The sequence below is a fragment of the Mus musculus genome, chromosome 1 (assembly GCF_000001635.26).
Source record: "Mus musculus strain C57BL/6J chromosome 1, GRCm38.p6 C57BL/6J".
Taxonomy (NCBI): Eukaryota; Metazoa; Chordata; class Mammalia; order Rodentia; family Muridae; genus Mus; species Mus musculus.
In genome coordinates, this window is record NC_000067.6 from 118,249,200 (window position 1) to 118,275,444 (window position 26,245).

At 42.2% G+C, this 26,245-nt stretch overlaps 1 pseudogene; it reads left to right on the top strand.

Moving 5' to 3' along the window:
• Gm7200 (predicted gene 7200) lies at positions 664-1,828 on the top strand (annotated as a pseudogene).

Sequence of the window (26,245 nt, forward strand, 5' to 3'; positions counted from 1 at the left end):
CTAATTAATGCTGTCTCAAGTCCTGCACGATTGGATTGGAGCAGATGTTGTTTTCAACTCACCAGAGGTCTTAAGATCCCATGGAGGGTCCTGTAGGGACCTTGGGGGTGTCCTCAGGCTCCACGTCCAAGGTGCCCCGGTGCTGGCGTGGACCTGAAGGAACTTGTGACCCTGGTCAGGCCAGGTTTTCTGCTTCCCTAACTAATGCAGTCTCAGGTCCTGCACGATTGGATTGGAGCAGAAGTTGTGTTCCACTCACCAGAGGTCTTAAGCTCCCATGGAGGATTCTGTGGGGACCTTGGGGGTATCTGCAGACTCCTCGACCAAGGAGCCTCAGTGCTGGCATGGACCGGAATGGACTTGTGACCCTGATCAGGCCGGGCTTTCTGCTTCCCTAATTAATACAGTCTCAGGTCCTGCGCCATTGGATTAGAGCAGAAGTTGTGTTCCACTCACCAAAGGTCTTTAGATCCTGTGGATGGTCCTGTGGGGACCTTGGAGATGTCTGAAGACTCTGCGCCCAAGGTGCCCCGGTGCTGGTGGGGACCGGAAGGGACCCATGTATCATTTTCTTAATAAAACAATCAGCATATAGCCTCCCAGCCCTCATGCAACACATGACCCTGGGACCCCCCTCCGACCCCTCCCAGCTAACCTACTGCCCTGGCTGACAAGGAAGCAGCCTTTGATGACACGGTAAAAGAATATGTGATCAACAAGGAGTAAAAACTATGGAAGAAGAACACCCCTTTTCTTTATGATTTGGTGATGACCCAGTCTCTGGAGTGGCCAAACTTAACTGGCCAGTGGCTTCCAGATGTGACTAGTCCTGAAGGGAAAGATTTCAGCATTCATCAGCTTGTCCAGAGAACACACACATCAGATGAACAAAACGACCTAGTGATAGCCAGTGTTCAGCTCCCTAATGATGATGTTCAGTTGTATGCATTCCCTTATGACAGCAAAAAAGGCAAATTAAGAGGTTTTAGTTCTGTCAGTGGAAAAACTGACATAGAAATCAAGATTAACCATGAAAGAGAAGTAAACAGGGCCTGGTAAATGCCTCAGAATCCTTGCATCATTGCAACAAAGACTCCATCCAGTGATATTTTTGTTTTTGACTACACAAAGTACCCTTCTAAACCAGACCCTTCCAGAGAATGCAACTCAAATTTGTATCTCCTTGAACATCAGAAGAAAGGTTATGGGCTTTCTTGGAATCCAAATCTCACCGGGCACTTACTTAGTGCTTCAGATGACCATACCATCTGCCTGTGGGACATCAGTGCAGTTCCAAGAGAAGGAAAAATGGTGGATGCAAAGATCATCTTTACAGGGCATACAGCAGTACTAGAGGATGTTTCCTGCCATCTGCTCCACAGGTCTCTGTTTGGGACAGTTGCTTATGATCAGAAACTTATGATTTGAGATACTTGTTCAAACAATACTTCCAAGCTAAGCCACTCAGTTGATGCTCACACAGCTGAAGTGAATTGCTTATCTTGCCACAAGATTGGCTGACAATACTTTTGCCTTGTGGGATCACACAAGGATGAAATATTCCAAGTTCAATGGTTACGTCACAATGAGACTATCTCAGCTTCCAGTGGGATCTATGTAAAATTGGAGAACAGTCCCCAGAAGATGCAGAGGATAGCCCATCAGAATTGTTTATTTGTGGTGGTCACACTGCCAAGATATCTGACTTCTCCTGGAATCCCAATGACTCTGTATCAGAAGACAATATCACCCAAGGTGGCAGGTGGCAGAGAACATTTATAATGATGAAGATGGTGAAGGAAATGTGCATCCAGAAGGACAAGGATCCTAGACATGTCTGCACTTGTAGTTTTAGATTCTCCTTGTTTTTCTCTGAACCCCAAGATGGACTTAACATTGGTTTGAGATACAATGGGCAGGGGATTTAGCTCAGTTGGTAGTGTACTTGAGTTCCATTCAATGTACTACATAAACCAAGTGTAGTGTCTTATGTCTGTGCCTATAATTCAAGAACTGGGATTGGAACACATACATATTATGGCACCCATGCAGAGATAAGAGGACAATCTGAGGGACCTGCATCTACCCATCACCTGTGTTCTGGGGATCCTACTCAGGTCACTAGGCTTGGTGGCATACGCTTTCATCTGCTATCTAACTTGCCCAACTTGATTAATCTTGATTGTTGACTTGATAAAAAATCTAGAAGAGTTAATTGAAGGGAGAAGACTCTCACCCATAGCAGGCTGCGTCTTCCAGCAGCAGTTCAGATTTAAAGCCATCCAACAGTAAGACAGTGTCACCAGTCTGCCTTTGCTGCTTTCTAGTAAGTGTATCTGTCCCAGAGCTGTCAGTGTTACTTCACCTGCCATCCTTCATTGACATCAGAACCTGATTTCTTCAGCCTTCTAACAAGAGCTGCTAACCAGCAGCTCTTCAGCAATTCTCTAAGCACCAGATTCAGACTGCTCAGGCATCCAGCCTTATGAATGGAGCAGCTACTAAACCTTATATACTGAAATGGATTTTCAGGCTCTCTAGTGTGCTGACAGCCATTGTTGGACTACCCAGCCCCTGCTGTATAAGCCAATCTAATAAATCCCTTTTTTATAATGTATTCAGTTCTCTTCCAAGAGAGCTCTAACTAATAGATAGTCCAGTACTGTTTCTTTGAAGGATTCAAATGCAGGCCTTACAATAGCTTTTGTTGGACAGGGATTTTGCTGAAATTACAACTGATGAGCCTTGAAGAAGTGACAGAAAGGACTGTCTTAGTTTGCTTTTAAACACCATGACCAAAAGCAACTCTCAGAGGAAAGGTTCACCTTACAATGTACAGTTCATCATGAAGGGAAGTCAGAGGCAGGAGCTCAAGAAGTACCCTGGAGGCAGAAAAGGCTCCAGAGGCCACAAAGGAATGCTGCTTGCAGGCTCATTCCTCTTGCTTTGCTCAGCCTGTTTTTTGTTACTTAAATCAGGTCCAAACACCCATTGGAACTACCCACGTGTGTCCTCCCATGTTAATCATTAAGAGAGAAAATGCCCACAGAAGTGCCCACGGACCAATCTGACAGAGGCAACTACTCAGTTGACATGTCTTCATCTCAGATTATTCAATCATGTATGGAGTTGACAAAACAAAAAAAGAACTAACCAGCACAACTAAAATTGAGTCAAGTCAAGATTTCCACATGAAAGAGAAGTTTAGACATTGGGTGAAAAGAAAGAGGACTTTAAGATTTCTTCACACAGTTTAAAACATTTTCTGCCATCCTGGAGAATTCTGACACCTGAGCCTGTAGTGTGAGCATTATAAAGGGGGGGGGGTCTCTGCATTTATAGGTATCTTCCTCCACTAAACAGCTCCTAAAACTGTAACTATAAAATGAAGGGTTTGAGAAATGATTCTTGGCTGAAATTGGTTTTCTGGGGTAAATATTCTTGAGGGCAAAGCAAAAACAATTTATTAAGCTCAGAAGAAAAGTAGCTTAAGAAGGTAAAGGTAGAGAATAGATGTTATTACTTTATCCAAAAGTATCTCATTTCATTCTTGTGAACATGGTAGGTTTTTTCAGTGGAAAAAAAAAAGACACTACAAGCAGGAGATTAAGGGATGCATATTGCATCCAAATAATGCCAAAGAAAGTAGCAAATACCAGTCAATCCCTGATTCCCTTTAGACTAAATTAATTCCTCGGGCTTTTCCCCAAATTACACTTGCTTTGAAGATCAAAATCATTTTTCCTCATTCTGATACCAGCACATTTTAAATGTGTGGTCCCTTCATCTCACCCCTACTTTAGTGGGTTTTCTCCTCCCACAGCTGGACATATGTAATTATCCAAATAGATATTTAAACAGTGTGTCATCAATACTGTCTCTATAAAGCAGCTGGGCAGGTTGCAGGTATCCGTACCCTTTAAACCACAGGTTCCTTTTGTCAGTTCTGAATGAAATCTGCACAAAAGAGATCTTTGTCTCAAAGACCTGAATTACTGAGATTTACATGTTCTCAGTTATTGTCACATTTCTTTTATCATGGCTGGACAGCACGTGCTATTGCTTGAGTTTCTGACTGGTGTGAGGTTGAATCTCAGAGTTGTTTTGATTTACATTTCCCTGATGACTAAGGGTGTCAAACATTCAAGTGGTTTTTTTTTTTGTTTTTTTTTTTGTTTTTTTTTTTGGCCATTAGAGATTCCTTTGTTGAGAATTCTTAGTGTTGTACTCCATTTTTAATTGGGTTTTTAAATTGTAAATATCTAACTTCTAAAATTCTTTATATATTTGGATATTAGCCCTCTGTCAGATGTAGGGTTGGTGAACATCTTTTCCCAATCTGTAGGCTTTCATTTTGTCCTATTGATGGTATCCTTTAACTTACAAAAGCTTTTCTATTTCACGAGGTCCCATTTATTAATTGTTGATGTTAGTGACTGAGTTATTGCTGTTCTGTTCAGAAAGTTGTCTCCTGTACCAATGAGTTCAAATCTATTCCATACTTTGTCTTCTATTAGATTTAGTGCATCTGGTTTTATGTTAAGGTCACTGGGGCTAGAGTTTTGTGCAAGGTGATCAATATGAACCTATCAGCATTCTTCTACACGCAGACATCCAGTTAGACAAGCACACTGTCTGTTATTATGTCTCCCTTTTCTTTTCTGATTTTGTTAATTTGGATAGTGTCTCTCTGCCTTTTAGTTTGGCTAAGGGTTTGTCTCAACAAACCAGCTCTTGGTTTAACCAATTCTTTGACTAGTTCTCTATGTTTCTAATTGATTGACTTCAGCCTTGAGGGTTTTTTTTTAATTTCCTGTTGTCTACTCCTCATAGGTGTTTCTTTTTTAGAGTATTGAAATTGCTAATATGAGAGCTCTCTAATTTGTTATGAAGGTATTTAGTGCTATGCACTTTCCTCTTAGTGCTGCTTTCATTTGGTCCCTTAAGTTTGAGTATGTTGTACCTCTATTTTCATTAAATTCTAGAAAGTCTTTAAATTCTTTTTTTCTTCCCTGACTATTGAGTAGAGAGTTGTTCAGTTTCCATGAGTTTGAAGACTTTCTGTTGTTGTTCAAGTCCAGCTTCAATCCATGGTGGTTTGATAAGATACAAGGCATTATTTGGATTTTCTTGTATTTTCTGTGGCTTCCTTTGTAACTGACAATATGATCAACTTTGGAGAAGATTCTATAAAATTCTGAGGAAAAGGTGAATTCTTTGTGTTTTGGTGACATGTTCTGCAGATATCAGTTAAGTCTATTTGGTTCATAATCTTGGTTAATTTAATTATTTCTCTGTTGTTTCTGCCTGGATGACTTGTCTTTTGGTGAAAGTGGGGTGTTGAGGTCTCCCACAATTAATGTGCAGGGTTTGATGTGTTATTTAGCCTTTAGTAATGTTTCTTTTACAAATGTAAGTGCCTTTGTATTTGGGGCATAAATGTTCAGCATTGAGAATTATCTTGACAGATTTTTCTTTGATGAGTATGATGTGTCCTTCTGTATATCTTTTGGTTACTTTTGTTGAAAACCTATTTTATTGTATATTTATTATATATTTTATTATTTTAGCTATGTCTGCTTGTTTCTTGTGACCATTTGCTTGGAAAACCTTTTTCCAGCACTTAACTATCTTGTTGCTGGGATGTGTTTCTTGTATGTGGAAGAATGATGGTTCCTGTTTATGCATCCACTCTCATACACTGTCTTTTGATTGGGAAATTGAGACCATTTATTTTGAGAGCTATTAATTATCAGTGGGTGGTAGTGATGGTAGTGTGTGTGTGTGTGTGTGTGTGTGTGTGTGTGTGTGTGTGTGTTTGGATTTGCTGGTATGGAATTTTCTACTTGGGTGTAGTTACCTTCCTTAGGTTGGAGTTTTCCTTCTAGAATCTTCTGTAGGGCTGGATTAGTAGAAATATTGTTTAAATTTGATTTTGTCATAAAATATCTTGTCTCTGTCTATGGTGATTGAAAGTTTTTCTGGGTATAGAAGTCTGTGCTGGCATCTGTGTAAGACATCTGGCCAGGCCCTTATAGCTTTTAAAGTTTCTTTTGAGAAGTCATATGTAATTCTAATAGTTCTGCCTTTATATGTTTCTTGGCCTTTATGTTTATGTCTAGTTTTTTGACTACTTTATATTTTAGATATCTGCCCTCTGCCATATAAAGTATTCAAAAAACTAGAATAAACAAACCAAATAATCCAAATTAAATATTTGGTACCAATCTAAACAGTGAATTCTCAACAGAGGAATCTTTAATTCCCCAGATACATTTAAAGAAGTATTCAACAACCTTAGCCATTAGGGAAATCCAAATCTAAACAATGCTAAGATTCCATCCTATACCTGTCAGAATGGCTAAAATCAAAGACACAAGTGGCCATTCATGCTGGCAAGGATGTGGAGAAAGGGGAACACCCCTCCACTGCTGGTGAGTGTGAAAACTTGTGCAGCCACTTTGTAAATCAATTTGGGTTTTTCTCAGAAAGTAGTGAATCAATCTACCTCAAGACCTAGCTATATGACCCTGGACATATACCCAAAAGATGCTCCACCATACCACAAGGACACTTGTTCAGCTATGCTCATAGTGATTTTATTTGTAATAGCCAGAAAGTGGAAACAAACTACATGTCCCTCAATGGAAGAATGGAGAAGGAAAATGGGGTATACTTACACAATGAAGTACTACTCAGCTATTAAAAACAAAGACATCATGAACTTCACAGAAAAATTGAGGAAAGTAGAAATGATCATCCTGAGTGAGGTAACACAGACCCAGAAAGACAAATGTGTAATGTACTCAGTTATATGTAGTTATTAGCTGTAAAGCAAAGGATAACCATTCTACCATCCACATACCCAGAGAAACTAAGTAACATGAAAGGCACAAGGAAGTTGAGGGTGATAAGTGGAAACAGAATATACATTGTGGGTAGATAAGGAAAAGTGACTGGACAGGGATGAGGAAGTAGGAGATGGGAAGAGGAGGGATCACATGTGGGGAGCATGGATGAAGAGAGATCATTGGAATGGGAGGGAGCATTTCTTGGTGAAGCTAAAAATCTAGGGCAGTGGAAACTCCAAGTAAATGATGAGTGTGACTCCAGCTAAGACTCCTAACAATGGAGGAAATGAACTGCCCACATGCTGTAACCAGGCAAAACTTCCAGTGCATGGATTGGGACACCAACATAGCCGCCAAACCTTTGACCTATAATTTTTCCTACCTACAAGGATTTGTGGGGAGGGTTTGTGACCCAAGCTTGAACTTGAATAAAGACTTTTATGTGCTTGCATCAGAGTTGTGGTTCCTGGTGGTCTCTTTTGGGTTTTTGCAATCTGGGAATAATACCAGTTTGAAAGAAGCTTTTTTGCTCTTTATTGTCATCAGGAGCACATATCACAAACTTCTACATGGTTTCTGGTGACAGCCCAATCACATATATCCACATGTCCCCTGGGCACAGCAGGACCACAGACATCAATATGGCCTCAGATTGCAAAATAGTCCACACACATCAATATGACCCCCAGAAACAACAGAGACCATGGACACTAACATGACCTCTGGTGGTAGCATGGGCCATGGACATCAGCATAGCATCTGGTGGCAGCACAGACCACAGATATCCACATGGACCTCAGGGATCAACATAGCCTGTGGTGGCAGCATGGATCATGAACACCAAAATGTCCCCTGGCTAAAGCATGAACTCTAGAGGTCTTTCGAGGAGGTCTTTCGAGAAGATGAATATTTCTGAATCTTGGTCATTCTGTAGTTGCTCAGAACCATGGTGGGACTAGACAGCGTATTTTTGGGGAGAGCCTAAGTGAAGTCCAATCTGCTATACATCACCATGCTGTCTCTGCTTGGCAATATCATGTCCCCCATCAACCATAGCCTTCTCCCACACCCATCATAGCTGTCATCTCTCTAGCTCTGCCTCTCTCCACGGCACACCCACTCAATTCCTCCATCTTTCCCACATCTCTATCAAATATTTGTTCACTGACATTGCATTGCAAATTGCAGTGTGCTCCACAGTATATTGTTTTGTCCATTTACATACAAACATTAATTGCAATTAGTCATTGGTTTTGTTCAAGATTTCTGGTTTCTGAAGCACCAGAAATACTGAACTATCACTTATGTGGAGAGCCGTGCCACGAGCAATCTCGTGCGTGCCATGAGCAATCGCCATTATAAGATGGTGCTGGCTTCCACTGCGCCTAACTAGTAAACAAGCCTTATGCGCAAGTGCAAGAGTGAACTCACGCCTAGTCACTGCTCATCTCGCAGTGTAGTAATGGGGTGACTGGCGAGCAACCAATCAGGAGCTGTCACGCCACATCAGGTGCTGAAACATCACACTGTGGGCCATATAAGCAGCGCCATTTTCCCGGTTCGGGGTCTTCCCTCCTGAGAAGTAAGCAATAAAAGCTTTGCCACAGAAGATTCTGTTTGTCCTGAGTGTGTTCTTGCCGGCGGGGACAAAAGCTCGGGATAACTTAGACTCACTTTGAATATCCTACCATTACCCAGAGACAGGGCAGTATTGTGACTAGGCAGGGCACCTGGGGGAAGGATCCCATGGCTGCTGCACATCTCTCTGCCCTTGGTGCTGAACACCCCAAGGCTCACATGGCATAACTATTCTGCTTATACCTTGTAGGCAGCATCGCTACTCCAAGCTGTCCTTTCTCTCAAGTAGGGCAAGCAGTGTGGTCTATAGCTTCTGCTGATCCATGCTGTAGGCCAGCCTGTGGACCAAGATCTTATCCTTTTCAGTAACATCATGTTCTTTGTCTACTACAGCCACACTCTCCCACATTGCTCCCATACCCTTCACCACCATCATGACTCATCCAAGAGAGTCCTGGGTTGACAATGAGGGCAAGAGAGGGCACCAGCTCAGCACCATATCTCATCCATGTACTAAGAAGTCCACATGACTGCTGCAGATCATCAGCTTAGACCTGATGCAAGATATCTGGGGGACTTTTTCTTTTAAGATTTTGTTTCAAACTATCAGAGGTATTCCTATAAAATATGCTCAACTTAAATGTAATAATTATAAAATATTACTAATTTAATAGATCAAATCATGATAAAATACATTATCAAACTTCAGAATAAATTACTTAATAATTCGACTGTACTGAAAAAAATGTAAAGGTCTGGATAGTAAAAAAAAAAAAGAAGAAGAAAATGTCTTCATGTCTTCACATAAAAAATAAAAACCTTTCTGATATTTGTCTATTACAGGTCAAATCTAAATGTTGTGTATATTGCTTCTAGCCATATTTTAACCTCCTAAATGTTATAATGTTTTGTTTAAATGTCTATATGGATTCTAAAAAAAAAATTAAAGCAATTAAGTAAAACAAATGTTATCTGAAAAAAAAAATCAAAGAAAAAAATACAGAAAGATCATGGTACGGTGCTGCTCCAGATACCAGGAAGATAAGAGAAGACCGAACAGAACAACATTTGTGGTGCTGTCTTTGCTGTAGAGAGGCCACTGAGTTAACACATGAAGTCTAAAGGTTTTATAGATTAAACTATAACAATGAATCAGTGTTAATTTTTAAATGTTGATAATTGCATTGTGGCTATATAAAAGCATTACTTCATTTTAAAAACAATGAATTTTATAAGCATACATACATATACATACACTACATTTCTCTCATACATATACTACAAAGGAAAAAAAGCAAATCTGGAATAAGGGGGGATAATATTTTATTTTTAGTTATTTGTATATGTGCTTCTTCTTCATGTATGTACACATGAATGCAGTTCCCTACTGAGGCCAGAAGCGTTAGATGCCCTGAAGCTAGGGTGAGAGGCATTTGTGAGGTACATGATAAGGGTATTGAGAACTGAACTCCTGGCTTATACAAATGCAGCAATTGATCATAACTGTTGAACCATTCCTCAACACCTAGATATTTTTATGGTAACATTTTACAATAATCCGCATGGTGGTGCTGGGCGGTGGTGGCACACACCTTTAATCCCAGCACTTGGGAGGCAGAAGCAGGCGGATTTCTGAGTTCAAGGCCAGCCTGGTCTACAAAGTGAGTTCCAGGACAGCCAGGGCTATACAGAGAAACCTGTCTCCAAAAACAAAAAAAGAAAAAATCCACATGGTCCTATTTTGCCATGACCTCTCATTTTGTCTTTCATATCTTTGGGGGTTTATGAAGCACAAGCTTTAAACTTATTCTTTCTTCTGCACATTCATAATATCATTTTCCTTTTGTAACTGCCCATTTAGCATACATTTTTCTCAAGCTGGATGATTTTCATAATTTCCTTTGTTTAAGCCCAATTATTTTTTCAGTTAGAAATGCAAATGATTTTCCATGTTTCTATGCTTTCCTTTAAACAGCCAAGAACTTGAAGGCCACTAATTCTATTATAATTTATAATATTGTGTAATGAGGGTATTTTAAGTGGTATTTAAGGGGCTGTAATAAGAAAGCCAAGTGTATTACTGATATGTAACTGTGTTTAAAAAAAAATCTTCAATTAATGCTTTTTAAGGTTTTATAAATATGTTAAGAGATATGATTGGATTTCATGGCAGGGGAACACACCCCCCTTCCGGACTGTAGCAATCTCTCTTTGTCCTCCCAAAACTATCATCTCATTTTGATGTACTCAATCTCTTAGCCAGCATGTACACCAAGTAAGAAGTCTCCTTTGAGACTGGAGAGATGGCTTGGAAGTTAAGAGCACTGACTGCTCTTCCAGAAGTCCTAAGTTCAATTCCTAGCAACCACATGGTAGCTCACAACCATCTATAACGAGATCCAAAGCCCTTTCTGGTGTGTCTGAAGATAGCAACAGTGTACTCACATACATAAAAAAATAAATCTTTAAAACAAAAAAAGGAAAAATTTTTTAAAAGGAAGACTTCAAAAAAGAAGTATTCTTTGTTCTCACGAGAGAGAGAGAGAGAGAGAGAGAGAGAGAGAGAGAGATTTGGTGCCACCTACCCACTCTATCTCTTATCTTTTTCCTAAAGCTTGCCAAGCAGACTAGACTAGTTGTTCAGTGGGCTCCCCAGGGCTGGTATTACAATCACACACTATGATGGTTCTGGGAATCACACTCAGGTCCTTATTCTTGTGTGGAGTCACTTTACCTAAGGAGCCTTCTCTTCATCCCCCATCTAATCCTGTCATAGTCCATCACTGAGGGATATCAGCATAGGAACTCAAGCAGGAACAAGGAGGCCGATTCCATGGTAGAATACTAATGATTAACTTGCTCTCATGGTTTTCTCAGTTTGTTTTCGTATACAATCAGGACTTCCTGCCCAGAATGGCACTGTCCACACCTATCATTGATCAGAAAATGACCTTCTCAAAGATCAATCTGATGGAATCAGTTCCTCTGCTGTTTTCCTTTCCCAGATGACTCAACTTACAGAGTTGACAAAGAAGACCAATGAACACACAGGTTCCCAGTTTTCCTATAGCCCTGCTACCTGATGTTCCTGCCAACATATTGAAAAGTGCCTTAGTATAAAATTTTCTTTGTTCTGTTACTATGAAAACTGCATGAAATTTTTACAAAACTGGAACATGGAATTTGGTATTCAGGAACCATAGTTATGCACATTTGGGCTAAGAATAAACTTGGATTTGTGGAAGGAAAACCAGGAAGGAGGATAACATTTGAAATGTCAATAAATAAAATAACCAATTTAAAAAAAGAATAAACTTGGTTGTTCTCTGGTCCTCTTTGAAGTGAGAACTCCATGTTTTCATCAGTTAGAGATTCTAGACCATTTTGGTCCCTCTCCTGTCTTTCAAATTAGGGATTTAAATATCCATTCATGATCTTCATGGGCCTTTTCTAAATGGGTGTTTAAGAGAAGGCAATGAATCAAGCCATTTTTGCTAAATAAATAAACACTTCCTCCAAATGCCATTCACAACATAATTGGTGTAGTAATTTGAATGAGAACAGTTCCCATAGACTCATATGTATGAATGTTTGATCCCCAGTAGATGGAACTTTTTGCAAAGGATTACAATGTGTGGCCTTGTTTAAGGAGGTCTGTCACTGGGCTTTAAATTTTTTTTTTTTTTTTTGGTTTATGGTTAGCTTATAATCTTTTATTTTTTTCCATTTTTTTATTAGGTATTTAGCTCATTTACATTTCCAATGCTATACCAAAAGTCCCCCATACCCACCCTCCCCCACTCCCCTACCCACCCACTCCCCCTTTTTGGCCCTGGCGTTCCCCTGTACTGGGGCATATAAAGTTGGCTTTAAATTTCAAAAGCATATACTAGGCCCAGTCTTCAGCTCTTTACCTCCTGCTTGTGGACCAGATGTAAGATCTCAGCTATTTTGTCAGCACTATACCTGCCTGCTTACTGTCCTACTGTCTGCCACAATGCCCATGTAGTAACTCTCTGAAACTGGAAGCAAGCCAGTTAAATTAAACACATCCTTTTATTCACTTCCTTGATACCTCTTCACAGCAATAGAGCAGTAACTAAGAGAATTGGTAAAATACAGAACAATTAGAGAGAGCAGGAAAATAAGAGATTGGTTCCAAATATGTAATTAAGATTTACAAAGTGGGCTGGACCACCTCCAGCAGGAAGACAGGACATCACGTGAGGGATGGGGTTGCCATCCCACAGTCACATCTCTGACCCATAATTGTTCCAACCTGAAGGAATTGCAGGGATGGAAATGGAGAGGAGCCTGAGGAAAAGAAAGTCCAGTGACAGGCCCAAAGTGGGATCCATCTCAAGGGGAGGTTCCAAGGCCTAACACTATTACTGACACTATGGAGTGCTCACAAGAAGAGACCTACCATGACTGCCCTCTGAAAGACCCACCAAGCAGCTGAAAGAGATGCAGATATTTGCACCCAACCAATGGACAGAAGCAGCTGACCCCTGTGGTTGAATTAGAGAAGGCTGAAAGAAACTGAGGAGAAGGGTGATCCTGTAGGAGGACCAGCAGTCTCAATTAATCTGGACTCCCAAGATCTCAAACATTGGACCACCAAACAGACAGCATACACCAGCTGATATGAGGCCCAAACAACACAAAAAGTAAAGGACTTCCGGGTCTGTGTTCATTCAGAGATGATGTACCTAACCCTCGAGAGACTGGAGGCCCCAGAGAGTTTAGAGGTCAGGTGGGGTGGGGGTTGCGGGCATCCACATGGAGATGGGGTGGGGTGGGGAGGAGGTGTGGGATGTGGAACAGTCTGATGGTAGGTAGGGGGCCAGGGAATGGAATATGGAGTGTAAAAATAAATTTAAAATAAGATTAAAAAAAAAAGTGGGCTGGAGAGATGGCTCAGCAGTTAAGAGCACTGACTGCTCTTCCAGAGGTCTTGAGTTCAATTCCCAGCAACTTCATGGTGGCTCACAACCATCTGTAATGGGATCCAATGCCCTCTTCTGGTATGTCTGAAGACAGCTACAGTGTACTCATATAAATAAAAATAAATAAATCTTTGAAGGGCTGGAAAGATGGCTCAGGGTTAAGAGCACTGACTGCTCTTCTGAAGGTCATGAATTCAAATCCTCAAAACCATCTGTGAAGAAGTATGACTCCCTCTTCTGTTGTGTCTGAAGACACCTACAGTGTACTTTAAAAAAAAAAAAAAAAAGACTTACAAAGCATTAAAGCCAGAGTTCACAAGCTACTCTGAGTTTTGTCTTAGTTTTGTGTGTTTTTGTTTTCTGTTTGTTTTGTTAATTTTGTTTGCTTGTACACTGCTTTTTGTTTTAGTGTACAAGATGAGGGGCCATACAAGGACATGGAGAGGCCAAAGGTACACATTGGTATCTTCTTCTATTGTTCTCCATCTTATTTTTAAAGAAAGAGCTTCATTAAACCTGGAAGGCTGCCCAGTGCTGAGGTTACACACATGTACCAATGGGCCCTGTTTTTCTTTGGATGCTGAGAAACTGAACTCAATACCTCATGCTTGCATAGTAATATGCAATAACCATATGACCCATGATCCATACATACCTTTGCTTCTTTAAATCTATAAACTGGGAATATGTACTCGATTGCTTTTATTATGATGATAGATGATAACATAACTGAAATGTATCTAACATCACTTGCAGCAAATATTAACTATTAAAAATTAGCTTAATTATTAAGTAATTAGTAAACTGTACTTATAAGTGAAATATTTTTGTCATCAAGAAATTGTTCATGCTTAGTCTTGCTAATATAAATATGGGTATGAATCTAGACACATTCTGTGATACTCGGGTCCCACTAGAAAATGCAAAATGCACATGCTTCTGTGTGTACTATATTGTAATCCTATATGTTACAAGACTGTATGTGTGCACATGTGTGTTCATATAGAGGCCAGAGGTCAACATTTGGTCTATTCTTCAGTTTCTCTACACCTTATTTTTTTAAACAGGCTTTCTCACTGAACTTGGAGTTCACTGATTTGTATCCAGTGAGCACCAGGAATCTTGTCAATGTCTACCCAGTGATAGTCTTACAAACACACACCACTGTGACTGCCTTTTTAAATGGGCTCTGAGAGTCCAAATTCAGGTCCTTGTGCTTGCACAGCAAATGCTTTACTGACTGAGCCATCTCCCCAGTATCTGTCATTTTACCATCTAATTATATTTTGTCAAGCCTTCCTCCACACTTCTCATTTCTTTATGTATACTAGAGTTGTCAAACATCTGCCCTTTGTGCCTGATGAGTATGACTTGAGCTTGAATGAAAATTACCTTGACAGTAGAGTTTGGAATTGCTAGTTTTGTGTGTCTGCTAATAGCTGTCCTTCCCTATAGCACCCATATGACCTTTAAATATCACAGGAGCTAAGCAGCAAATGAGAATGATAATGGCATTTTAATTGATTGGTAAATTATGGAGCAACATTAGCTAATCCTCTGTACGACCTTTACCCTCTCCTTCTCTCACTCTGTCTTACTGAAACAAATCATTACATTCTCTGGAGGGCTCCTGCTTCTCTTACATCTGAATTTATGATTCATTTGACCATTTCTACTGTAGTGTAGCATACAGGTTACCTGAAATGCAGATAAATGTTAGGGACCAGAAAGCCATTTGAAAGCTCTATGTACACAATACAAATGTCATCGTCGACTAGCTTTCACACACAGAGTGGCAAAACACTTTGAGGGTGGTGGTGTTTTTTAGAGGATGAACTGGCAGATCTCTCAGAAGTTGCCAGATTTCTTCATTAATTCCTTCCAAGAGTAGAGTCCCATGACCTAAAGACTAACCCCCATCTTGTGTATATGACCATGTGGTGTGGTGTGTGTATACATGTGTGCCTGTGAAAATGAGAAGAAAAATCTCAGTGCCATGTCTTGGGGTCCATTCACTGTTTGAAAGAGGGACTCTCACCTGCTTGGAACTTCAACAAGGAGGCAGTAACAACAAATGACCCACTGAGCCATCTCCCCAGCCCAAGGCCCCATCTTTCAAAGGTTTCACTCCTCCATGTCTTACCATAAAAGAGACTGAGGTTTACAGAATACAAGCCTTTGTGGACACACTCAAACCATACTCAACCCACAGTAAAAGAAATAAATCCTAATATGTCCTTCTAGATTTCAGCAGGATGTTAGTTCCTAAGCACTTCCCTCTCCCTCCCTCCTTTCATCTCTCTCTCCCTCTCTCTCTCTGTCTCTCTGTAAGCGTATGTGCACACATTCATATACAGTCTCCTAAACTGGTATCCAATGAGACATAAACATCTTCAAGATGAAAATCACTTAGGGACTGGCAAGATGACTGTGACAGCTCATCTTGGATGTCAACTTGACATACCTGGAAAGAGACTAAAGAACTAACTCCATCAAATTGGTCTATGGATGTGCTTTGGAGAATTTTCCTACTACTAGATTCAGGAGGGCCCAGCCCACTATAGGCTGTGCCATTACTGAGCAGGGGTTGTGGTAAAGGCTATGCTATATGATTTTAAAAGCTGGGTAAGTCAGGGGAGCAAGCCAGTTAGCAGTATTTCTCCATGGCCTCCGCTTCAGTCCCTGCCTCAAGATTCCTACTTTGACCCCCTGCTCAAGCTTCCCTCACTCAGTAATGGACTATACCCTGAAAGGCAAAGAATTGCTTTCCTCCTCAAGTTGCTTTTGCTCAGAATACTTTATAGAAGCAATAAAAAGCAAACTAGAAGACTAGTTCGGTAGATAAAAGCGCTTTCCACCAAACTTGATGGCCTGAGTTTGATCCCTGGGACACAAGTTTCCCTTAGATCTCTGTATATATTCTGTCACACATGTTGTCTTCCCCCCCCACCATAAATTCATGCACACAAAATTATTTAAATGTGTAATGAAAAATTCATGTGGAGAGCTTCTATGCAAGGTGAAGTCTGGATCAGAAGCCTGATGAGCCGTTGTCTTCCACTCCTGCAGCCTTACTACAGTCATTTTAAAGATCTCCAGTGTTTAATGGTTTAATTTTCTTCCCTGGGTATAAAATAATTTGTTTTCAGTTGAAGTAACATCTGTTTCTGGAGACAATTAAGTTATTAGATGTCAATCAATTTAATAAAGCCACAAGGCTTTCCTAGCCTCCTTCATGCACAATCTATGAATTCATATGCAAGACACGCAAAGTTTATTTTAAATAAATTATCCACATCTCCCATCACTGTGGCCATCCTGTAATTAGTGAGGAACTTGCCTTCAAAATTCTATGTAAGCTGATGTGAAAATAAAGATACTTCAAAAGCCTTAGATAACAGCACCAAGATCTAGTATTTCCAGAAGCTCTTTCATTTAGGCTACCTAGAAATAAAGTCTTTTTAACACTTAGTGTGCATGTGTGTGCTAGATGCCAGCACCCAGGAGGCAGAATGGGTGGATCTCTGTGAGTTTTAGTCCATACAGGTCTACACAGTGAAATTATGTCACACATACACACATGCGTACATATATGCGTGCATGCGCGCACGCACACACACGCACACACACACACACACACACGCACATACACATGCAAACATACACAAAATTAGTGCCAGGTTAATAAGGGAAGCACTTCTACCTCTGTGAAGCCCTTAGCTCTTAGCTGCAGCCCTTTCCCTACTCAGATCCCACTGCCCCTGATAGGAGAAGAGTCGCCCTGAAAGCATGAACATCCCACCTATGAATGGATCACAGGTTAGTCTCACTTAACAACTAGTACCATGATTAATGCTGGATTCATGCTTTTTGACAAGCCTCAGTTCTACAAAGGACAAAAACGCAATTCACACTGATACTTTCTCTTAGGTTTCAACAGCTTAAGCAAATTCAGTTGTCTTTCCATATCCATTAGTAGTTGAAAGTGCTGTTGATATAGCTCAGCCAGAGGAGTGTTTACCAGGTATGGATGAAACGCTGAGTTCAATCCCAAAGACTACCTAGAACTAGGCATAGTAGAGCACATTGGTAAGTCAGAAATGAAGATAGGAGAATCAAGAATTCAAGATCATCCTCAGCTACATGGCAAGTTTGAGGTCAGCCTGAGAAATTTCTGTTACAAAATGTGTGTGTGTGTGTGTGTGTGTGTGTGTGTGTGATTTTTTAATAGAGGACCCACTGTATTTCACAAGCATCTAACACAATGTCAGGGTCAGCAACTAATTGTAGGAGTTATTGGTTCAATCAATTATTGTTGCTACTTCTACCAAGTATGAGCAGTTTACCAGAGCACATCTGAAAGAACCAAACCTTCACAGGAATCAATAAAGATCACATTTGAAGAAATACTTGAGCAATCCCAACCTAACCCAAAAGAGTACTTGCTGCAAATTAGAAACAGGGTCCCACAAGGCATGCTTCCATTTGTCATAAGCTTATCATCATGACGCACAGACCTACTAATGAGGAGACTTCTGGAGCACACCTGCAGGCTGTGAGAAAGCACAGGAAAAGAATTCACTATCAAGATGAAGATTCATGGTCTCCTGAGGGAGCTCAGCTGCAGCCCATAGCCCACACAGGAGAGCCACAAATTCATTCACTGGGCTGGAACTGGAAAGAGGGGTATTAAGTTGAGCCCCTCTCCAAGGGTGAGTCCACCTCTTTGAAAAATTCTGTCTTTTCCTATTTGGCTGTGTAACATTGAAGCAAAAGAAAAATGGTAATATAGGTTGATCATCCTGTATAATTGAGAATTTTCTCACCATGTTTTCTGGTTTCTTCCTTAGAAAAACAGAAACAGAGAATTGGGGGCCTATCTTGGTTGCTAGTAGATAATCCTAATATTCACGAAGCTCAGGGTTCTATCCCTAGTACTAAATAGACATAGATACAGTGGCACACACCTGTGATCGAAGCCATTTGGAATGTGGAGGGAAGTGCAAAGTCATCCTTGGCTACACAGACAGTTGAGGAGAGCCTGAGCAAGAGATCCTGTAAATAATTTATCTAGACAAATTAAAACAAAAACAAAAAAGTGAAGCAACTACTTTTTCCCATAATTCAGATCAACTGTAACTGGAAGACCTATTTTCAAATGGTGTTTGGCAGGAATACCCCAAAGAGATGGGTAGCTACTCTGGAGGATAAGGACAAGGAAACTAGACCCTGGTCTAATAGACAGAGAGAAAACATGAACCGTGCAAGCAAAGGCAGGTAGTCAGGATCCTGGTTCATTCTGCCAAAATAGTCATATAGTGAGGCTACATTTAAGTGTCAAGTCTAAACAGAATACAATTTGGCAGAAGCAGAGCCAGGTAGATCTCTGTAAGTTTGAGGCCAGCCTGGTCTACATAGCAAGTTCACGGCAGCCAAGGCTACATAGTGAGACCATTCCTCAAAAGCTACTTTTAATAGAGGACCCAATGTATTTATAATAGAATCCCCAATTTGGGTGAACAATGGGGAGTGGATTGAAAGATACCCTATAACTTTCCCAATCTGGCTCAGCCTATGTTCTACAACTGCCCTCTTCTCAGTTTCCCAGTGGATTATGGGTGTCATGCATGTCACGGTCTGCCCAAAGTAAAACACAGGGCCACATGGAAAGTGGAGTCTAAAGGCCTTCATACTCAAACATCTCACCACCACTGGAAAAGTGACCTGAAACTGTGCCATCAAACATTCACTGCTGGGCCAGTGAGATGGCTCAGTCAGTAAAATGTTTGTCTTACAAGGATGAGGACCTGAGTTCAATTCCCCAGAGTCCATGGGGTAAAAAGGACAAGTGTGGTAATCCACTTATAATCACGCAGGTAGGAAGTAGGTAGCTCTCTGGGGATCACTGGCCAGCTTCTCCAACCTGACAACTTCCAGACCAGTGGAGATCCTATCACAAAAAGCAAGGTGGGAGGCAGTTAGACAGTTCAGCAGGTAAAGGTAGCTGCCAAGCCTGACAACTCCTAGGATACACACTGTGGAAGCTGAGAACTGACTCCCACATTTGTCCTCTGAACTCCACACACATGCCATAGCATATACCAATAAAATGTTGTAGGGTTATTGGGTGTCCTACATCTGCTCAGAACTCAGGCCACTTGGGAGGCAGGACATGAGAGTTTTGACTGCACTTAACCCACTCCGGCACCTGAGCTGGGCGGGTATTGGGCTATGTGAAGCCATTGAACACCACTCCAGGGGTGGGGGAGCACAGTCTGAGGTCCAGGGGACTGCCAGAGCTGGATTGGGGGTCCCCAGGCCTGCAAGAAGGCCCAGGCTGTCAGGTTCTCAGTCTCTTGGGCATCCAGCCACCACTGGGAGCCATGGAAGAGCTGAGAACAAAGTGGGGGCCTGAGAGCTGGATCTAGCCGGGGGTCAAAGGGTAAAAGAGCGGAGAGCTCTGGCTGGGTCTCTGACTGGGTCACGAGGGGAGAAGAGTCCTTGGCTTGTCGGCTGCTTAGCTTGGTGAAGGCCGTGGCTGGGAGCGCTGAGAAGCCTTCTGTGAGAGATTAGGCTGCCGTCTCTTTAGGCGAAGTCCTGTTCCATTGCTCCCCATGGCAGATCCGGATGAAAAGAGGCAACCCATAGTTTTAAGACATTTATTGTCATAGAGAAAAGTAGATGAATAAAACCATACCCCACTTTCTCAGGGCGGGCCTGAAGTTAAATACCTTTTGCAGGGAGGAGTGTCTGGGAAGGGGAGTTTACTGGCTAAGACTCCAGGCCGTTAGGTACCTCATTAAGATGGAGATCTGTCTTGAGGCCATGTGACCACAGGTCACATCCTCTACCTATGGAGGGGCTTGGGGCATTGCCCTTATGTGACTGATGGCCACAAAATTATGGAGGGCTGCAACCTCATGTTAGGAGCATGGCAAAATGCCTACCATCTCTAAGGGTTGCTAGGGTTTCCAACCTTAGCTCAACCAGAAACCAGGCTGCCTTTCACAGTCCTACAAAATGTAAGACAAAAATAATTTTCTTAAGTTTAAAGACAAGGTGTGCAACCCCTGAGGAATAACACCAAAGATTAACAAATGGTTTACTGGCTTACATACAGATGTGCACATAGGGCCATGAGCACATGCATGTGCATGAACATACACACAACAAATTTATTGCTGCCTTTGAGCATTTAAAAGGCAAATTCAGAATAAACATGGGGAGGTTGACCTTCCCCAGGCTTCAAAGAGAACAGCATTGTAAGCAGGAACATGTGACTGCTGACTGCCTGCTCTCTGCACACTTACAGGACACCAGGCTACAGACACATGTTAGAAACTCCTTGAAAATGAGCACCAGAAAAGGGTGTGAAGTCAAGACCTAGAAGTAAATCAGCAAAGAGACAAGTAAGAGGATCAATAAAGGACTCTAATGAAACATAAACAGGTGCTGGAAGGACTTAAATAAACCCACAGTCAATCTATAACAGGTACTTAAGGTGCATCCCTGCCTATTGAAGGTTGATGATGTGGAAAACAACTATTCTCTCCTCCAGGTCTCCCCAGAGATGGCACCAGAGACAGAAATTCTGGCTTCCAGTTCTAGCAACTGTCCTAGCAGAGCATCCTTTTGTTCATTTGTGAGTGTCAGGGCAGAATGGGAGCTGAAAGACTGTCCCAAAACTACTGGCAAACAAATCTTGCCTGGCTGTGGATTCAGAGCTGGCAGGAACAGAGCCTGCAAGCAAGTACAGGTTCCACTGTGAAATGCAATCAAGCTACAGTGCTGGAGGCAGATAACAGGAACAAGCATTGCTCAGCTGCCCTCCCATGTAGACTCAGGTCTAGGTGGCCCCCACCATGCCCACATGGGAGCCCAAGCAACCCAGGACCCACTCTATTCTCCATACACTGAGTTCTGATTCAATCCCTCATGATGGTGCAGGGAAGGGATCCCCAAGAGGAGATCTGCCACTAGAGAAAATAGTAAAGCTCTTCTGCTTCAGGGCTCACACTATTAAATACTGGTCCTACCACATAGCAACCCTGTGCCTTATTTGGCATGCCTCTGGGTCTGCCCTTCCATTCCTAGATGAAAGTAAAAGCTAACCACAAGTTCTTGCCTAGCTAAAGTTCTCTCCCAGCCAAGGTTTATCCCCATGCACTCCACCCATCACTCCAAGCGCAAAGAAGCCTCAGCACCCGCCAATCCTGATGGGAAATCCCATGTTATTTCCTGTTACCTGAAGCACAGTACTAAAATCCATGTACAGCACCACAGGGAAGAACCCACCAAGCACATCCACATCCCCAGAATGAATGTGACAGTCCTCTAGGTCATATACTTCTCTGCAGGCCTCCTGCTCCCAAGAGGAGCAGAGTTCCCAAGCAATGCACATCCCTCTCCATTCCCTAGCATCAACAATGTAAATCCAGTACATCCACGTGTCATTAGGACAAACACCTTCTGCAGGGAGTCAGGCTGAGGCAAGTGACCCATGCATCCCAAAGGACTCTAGAAAGGTGATCCCTCCTCTCAGCCAGAGTATGCTTATCCACCTGTACTTATAAACTTGGACATGCAACAGCTCCAGAAAGATTGACTGGTCTTGGGAAGACAGGGAAACTGCAAAGAATACAGAGAGAAGGCAATGCAACTTCCCCAGCCTTCTTCCCTAAGAAATAAGGACACTTGGGTCTGAGCAGAAACAGTAGATCATGGGACTTATAATTAAGTAAAGCCCCCAGATCACTGTGTAATCTTCTAGAAGGTTACTGCCTTTGCTGGTTTTATGACAATTTTATATCAGCTAGAGTCATTTGGAAAGAGGGAAACCTCAACTGAGAAAATCATCACCAGGACATTCAAGGCCAGGCTGGTCTACAGAGAAAATTCCAGAGTGGGAAAGGTGATGTAGGTGATTGATGAAGGAAACCCCAGTTCGTGTGGGCAGTACCATCTCTAGGCTGGTGGTCCTGGGTACTAAAAGAAAGCAAGCTGACCAAACCATGGGAAGCAAGTCAGTAAACAGTACTCCATGGCCTCTGTTTCATCTCCTGCCTTGAGTTCCTGTCCTGACTTCCCTGTACTGTGAGCTATAAGTTAAAATAAGCACTCCCCTTCCCAAGTTGCTTTTGGTTATGGTGTTTGATCATGTTGTGGATTTGATTTAATGCTTGTTTTATGTCCATTGAGTCCCCAAAATTGCCCAGGAATATGCATGTAAGACATTGAAGGTCCCTGCCCCCAGTTGGTTTTGATTGGTAAATAAAGTTGCCAGTGGCCAATGGCTGGGCAGGGAGACAGAGGCAGAACTTTAGGATTCAGAAGCAAGGAGATAGAACCTCTATGCCAGGAGAGGAGTAAAGACCAGGCCTGAGAAGTAGAAGACAGACAGACCGCCAACATGTAATAGCCAGGGAAAAGCAGCCCCAGTGCCACCCCCCCCCCAATAGGTCTAGGGCAACAACAATGGAATATAGACTTTAGTAAGAATAATTCAGGAATATCAGAGGGAAGGTGTTAACCATGTAGAGGTTTGGGAGTGGCCCAGACATTGAGCAGCTTAATGCATATTAAAATATAAGGCTGCTTGTGTGTCTTTCATTCAAGAACCCAGAACATTGGGCCATGTAGTGAGGAACACCCATAGCTACCACCGGGTCAATTTGAGCAGGTTTAATTGGCAACTGCTACATGATCACAGCAGTGGAAACCCTAAAAAATGGGAAATCATCAGGATGCTTCCGTAATCTATTAGCCCCAGAGACAGCAGAATCCAGCTTACAAGGTTTGTGTGACTCACAGTGAAGAGATAAAGATGCAGAACTTAGCACAAAAAGTGTCATTTACCATGTAGCTCTTAAGAGACTGACATTTTCATTACACACCCCCCACCACCACCATTTGAGGTCATAGGTAGAAGCTACTATTGTTATCTTGCTATGTGGTCATGTTGTCAATTGCCCTCCAAATAATTATATTTATACCCACAGACCCAGAATGTTCCTCAGCCTTGGTGAGAGAAGCTTCTTTTTACAATGGGCAGCAGACAACAGAAAGATGCAGAACTGGTCCCACTGCTGAGAATGAGATGAGTGCTCAGCTATAAAGGAGACATTAGAACACATACATGCACGTGCATGTGCACACACACGTGCACAAGAATGCATCCACATGCACACACACTCATGTACATATTCACACATACATATGCACACTCACTTGCACTCATGGTGCTCCCAGGCCCCACCCCTTACCAAACTATTGGCAAAATTATTCTCAAAAAGAAGATATGAAGCGAGATTGGGAGGAGGATATATTGGGGACAATATGGAAGGAATTGGAGAGGGAAGTGGGGGGAAGGTATGTTATTTCACTGGATAAATGTATGAAATTCTTAAAAAAAAAAAAAAAAAAAGCCAATACCTCAGCCAAGCACTGTGGCTTACACCTACCTTTAATCCCAACAGTCAAGAGGCAGAGGCAGGTGTACTTTGTGAGTTCAAGGTCAGTGAGTTCTTGACCAATCAAAGTTATGTAGTGAATCCCTTGTTTTCTTAAAAAAAAAAAAAACTAATTTAAATTCAATTAAATTAAAACATCAAATAAAAATCCCAGCCAGTCTCCCCATCTCCTAGCAAAGGTGTCAGTGTCAGGAGAGAAGCCAAACTGTTGGAAAAACTATATGTGAAAGAGGACTGTTTTCTCATCTTTATAGCTAATATACCACGCATCTGAAGACAAAAAGAGGGGGGAGAGCAGATTGCTTTATAGGTAAGCTCTGTCCTTTCCTGCCCCTTCCTTTGCTTTGAGGATATTTCTGGCCTTTGAAAGCTAGACCTGGGGCTGCTTTCCCATCCACTCCCTCAGTACCAACTCCCAAAAGATTTCCATTTTCTTTATTGCTTTGCTCTGCTCCTCCAAAATGTCATATTCCTCTCCTCTGCCTATGCTGGCCTAAAGTGAAGACTTGAGTCTTATTATCACTACTGGCATCTCATCCTCCCCAACAGAGCACCAGAATGCTGGATATCATAACCAGAATGTCACTCAAGTCTTTGCCTCACAGTAGACATAATTCACAGAGCCCTGAGAGAAGCCAGAACCGATGAGGATATAATACACAACAGCTGAGGGTGATGGTGCAGAGCGGTGTGTGAGGTAACAAGGAGCATGCACAGGGAGGAGTGCCCTGGGCTCCAGTGAGTTCCACCAAGCTGAGACCATCACCTAAACCTCATCCCATTCCATTCATCCCATTCCATCCCATTCTATCCCAGCCAATGATAATAAGGTGTGGTGGTTACTGTTAATTATCAGCTTGATGAATCTAGAGTCTCCCAGGAGGTGTGTCTCTGGACAAGAGGGATTACATTGATTATCTTGATCGATGGGGGAAGACTCATCTTAATTGTGGACGGGACTATCCTCTGGGCCAGGCATCCTGGACTGTATGAAGTAGAGAAATTGAGCACTAACATTGTTCTCTGTTTGGTTGTAGGAGCAGGTGTGAGGAGCTGCTTTGAGCTCTTGCTACCTTGACTTCAGCCCTGTTATTTGATAAATTATAAGCAAAAATAAACCTTTTCTCCTTTGTGTTGCTTTTGTGAGATATCTTATCACAGCAACAGGGAAATAAACTTAAAAACTGTTTTACTGTGGACATCAGAGTTCCTGCTCTGTTGCTTTTATTAAGGTGAAAAGTGAATAACGTCTCCACCTCACCTTCCTCACACACACACACACACACACACACACACACACACACACTTCTATGAAGAAAGCCCCAGGCTGAGGTTTTCTTGGGAGACCTATCCCTTGAAGAGAACAAGGTTTGGCTCCTGCCCAGCAGTGATGGCCTTGCCCATGCTCTGCAGGAAAGAGAAACTGAGGTAAAAGGAAGAAGGAAATAAAAAGATAAAAGAGAAGCTCCTGCAAGTGGAAAACACCCCCAGAACTCTGCAGGGAACCCTCCAACAAGCCATGTTTGGCAAACAGGCTTGTGGCACCAGGAAATGGAGTCTGCTGTGCCTGCCTCTGGACTCCTTTGCCCTCTCCACAGTTCTTTGCCATTCAACTTATTTAATGAATGCTAATGAATGAATACTGACACTAGGCCAGCCCCAGGAGCTCTGTCTCATCTCTTTCACCCCCATAGAAAGAATGGTGAGTCTGGTAAACTTTAGGGTCCCTTATTCCTTGCTTATTGGAACCACTCTGAATAGCTGAACTTTGAGTGGCTGAGTTCTCTTGAAAAGATGGGGTGTGGGTCCAGGGCTGAGTGTGAGTTAACAGCTAGGAGAATGAAGACAGAAAATGCTACAGAAAAGAGTCCATGGTCATCAGGACCAAACTCAGGGAGTTTGTAGGACAGGCCCTAACAAAGATGCTCTGGGACTAGAGACAGCACTGTCTTGCTCAAGAGCTCTGCGCTGAAAACACGTGCCAACCCCTACCCACCTTGATGCCCCAAAGGCCTCGGGCAGGGCTAAACTGGGACCAGGCAGCCTGCTGATTCTGGCTTCTGCAGCTAAAGCCAGCAAAATGGCTGTTATGTCCTTCCCTTTGGCATTGTTCTGCTTGTTGGCTTGCTTTTACCGTTTCCTTTCCCTGGTTTTCCCCCCTTCCTCTTTAACATCATATTCTAGGGAGAATTAACTACTTCAAATGCTTTGGAACAGGTCTGGGGGCTCAGAAGAATCCAGGTTTGGGGAGTTCCACTGGAAATGGCCAGACCTTTGGGGCTATGTGGAAATGTTTGTGTCTGCTGCCCTCTTTTGGCCATTTTGAAGAAGTCTTGGTAACTGAGCTAGGAAACCCGGCCTTCAAGACTGTCCTCTAGGGAAAAGGATTAACATGGGA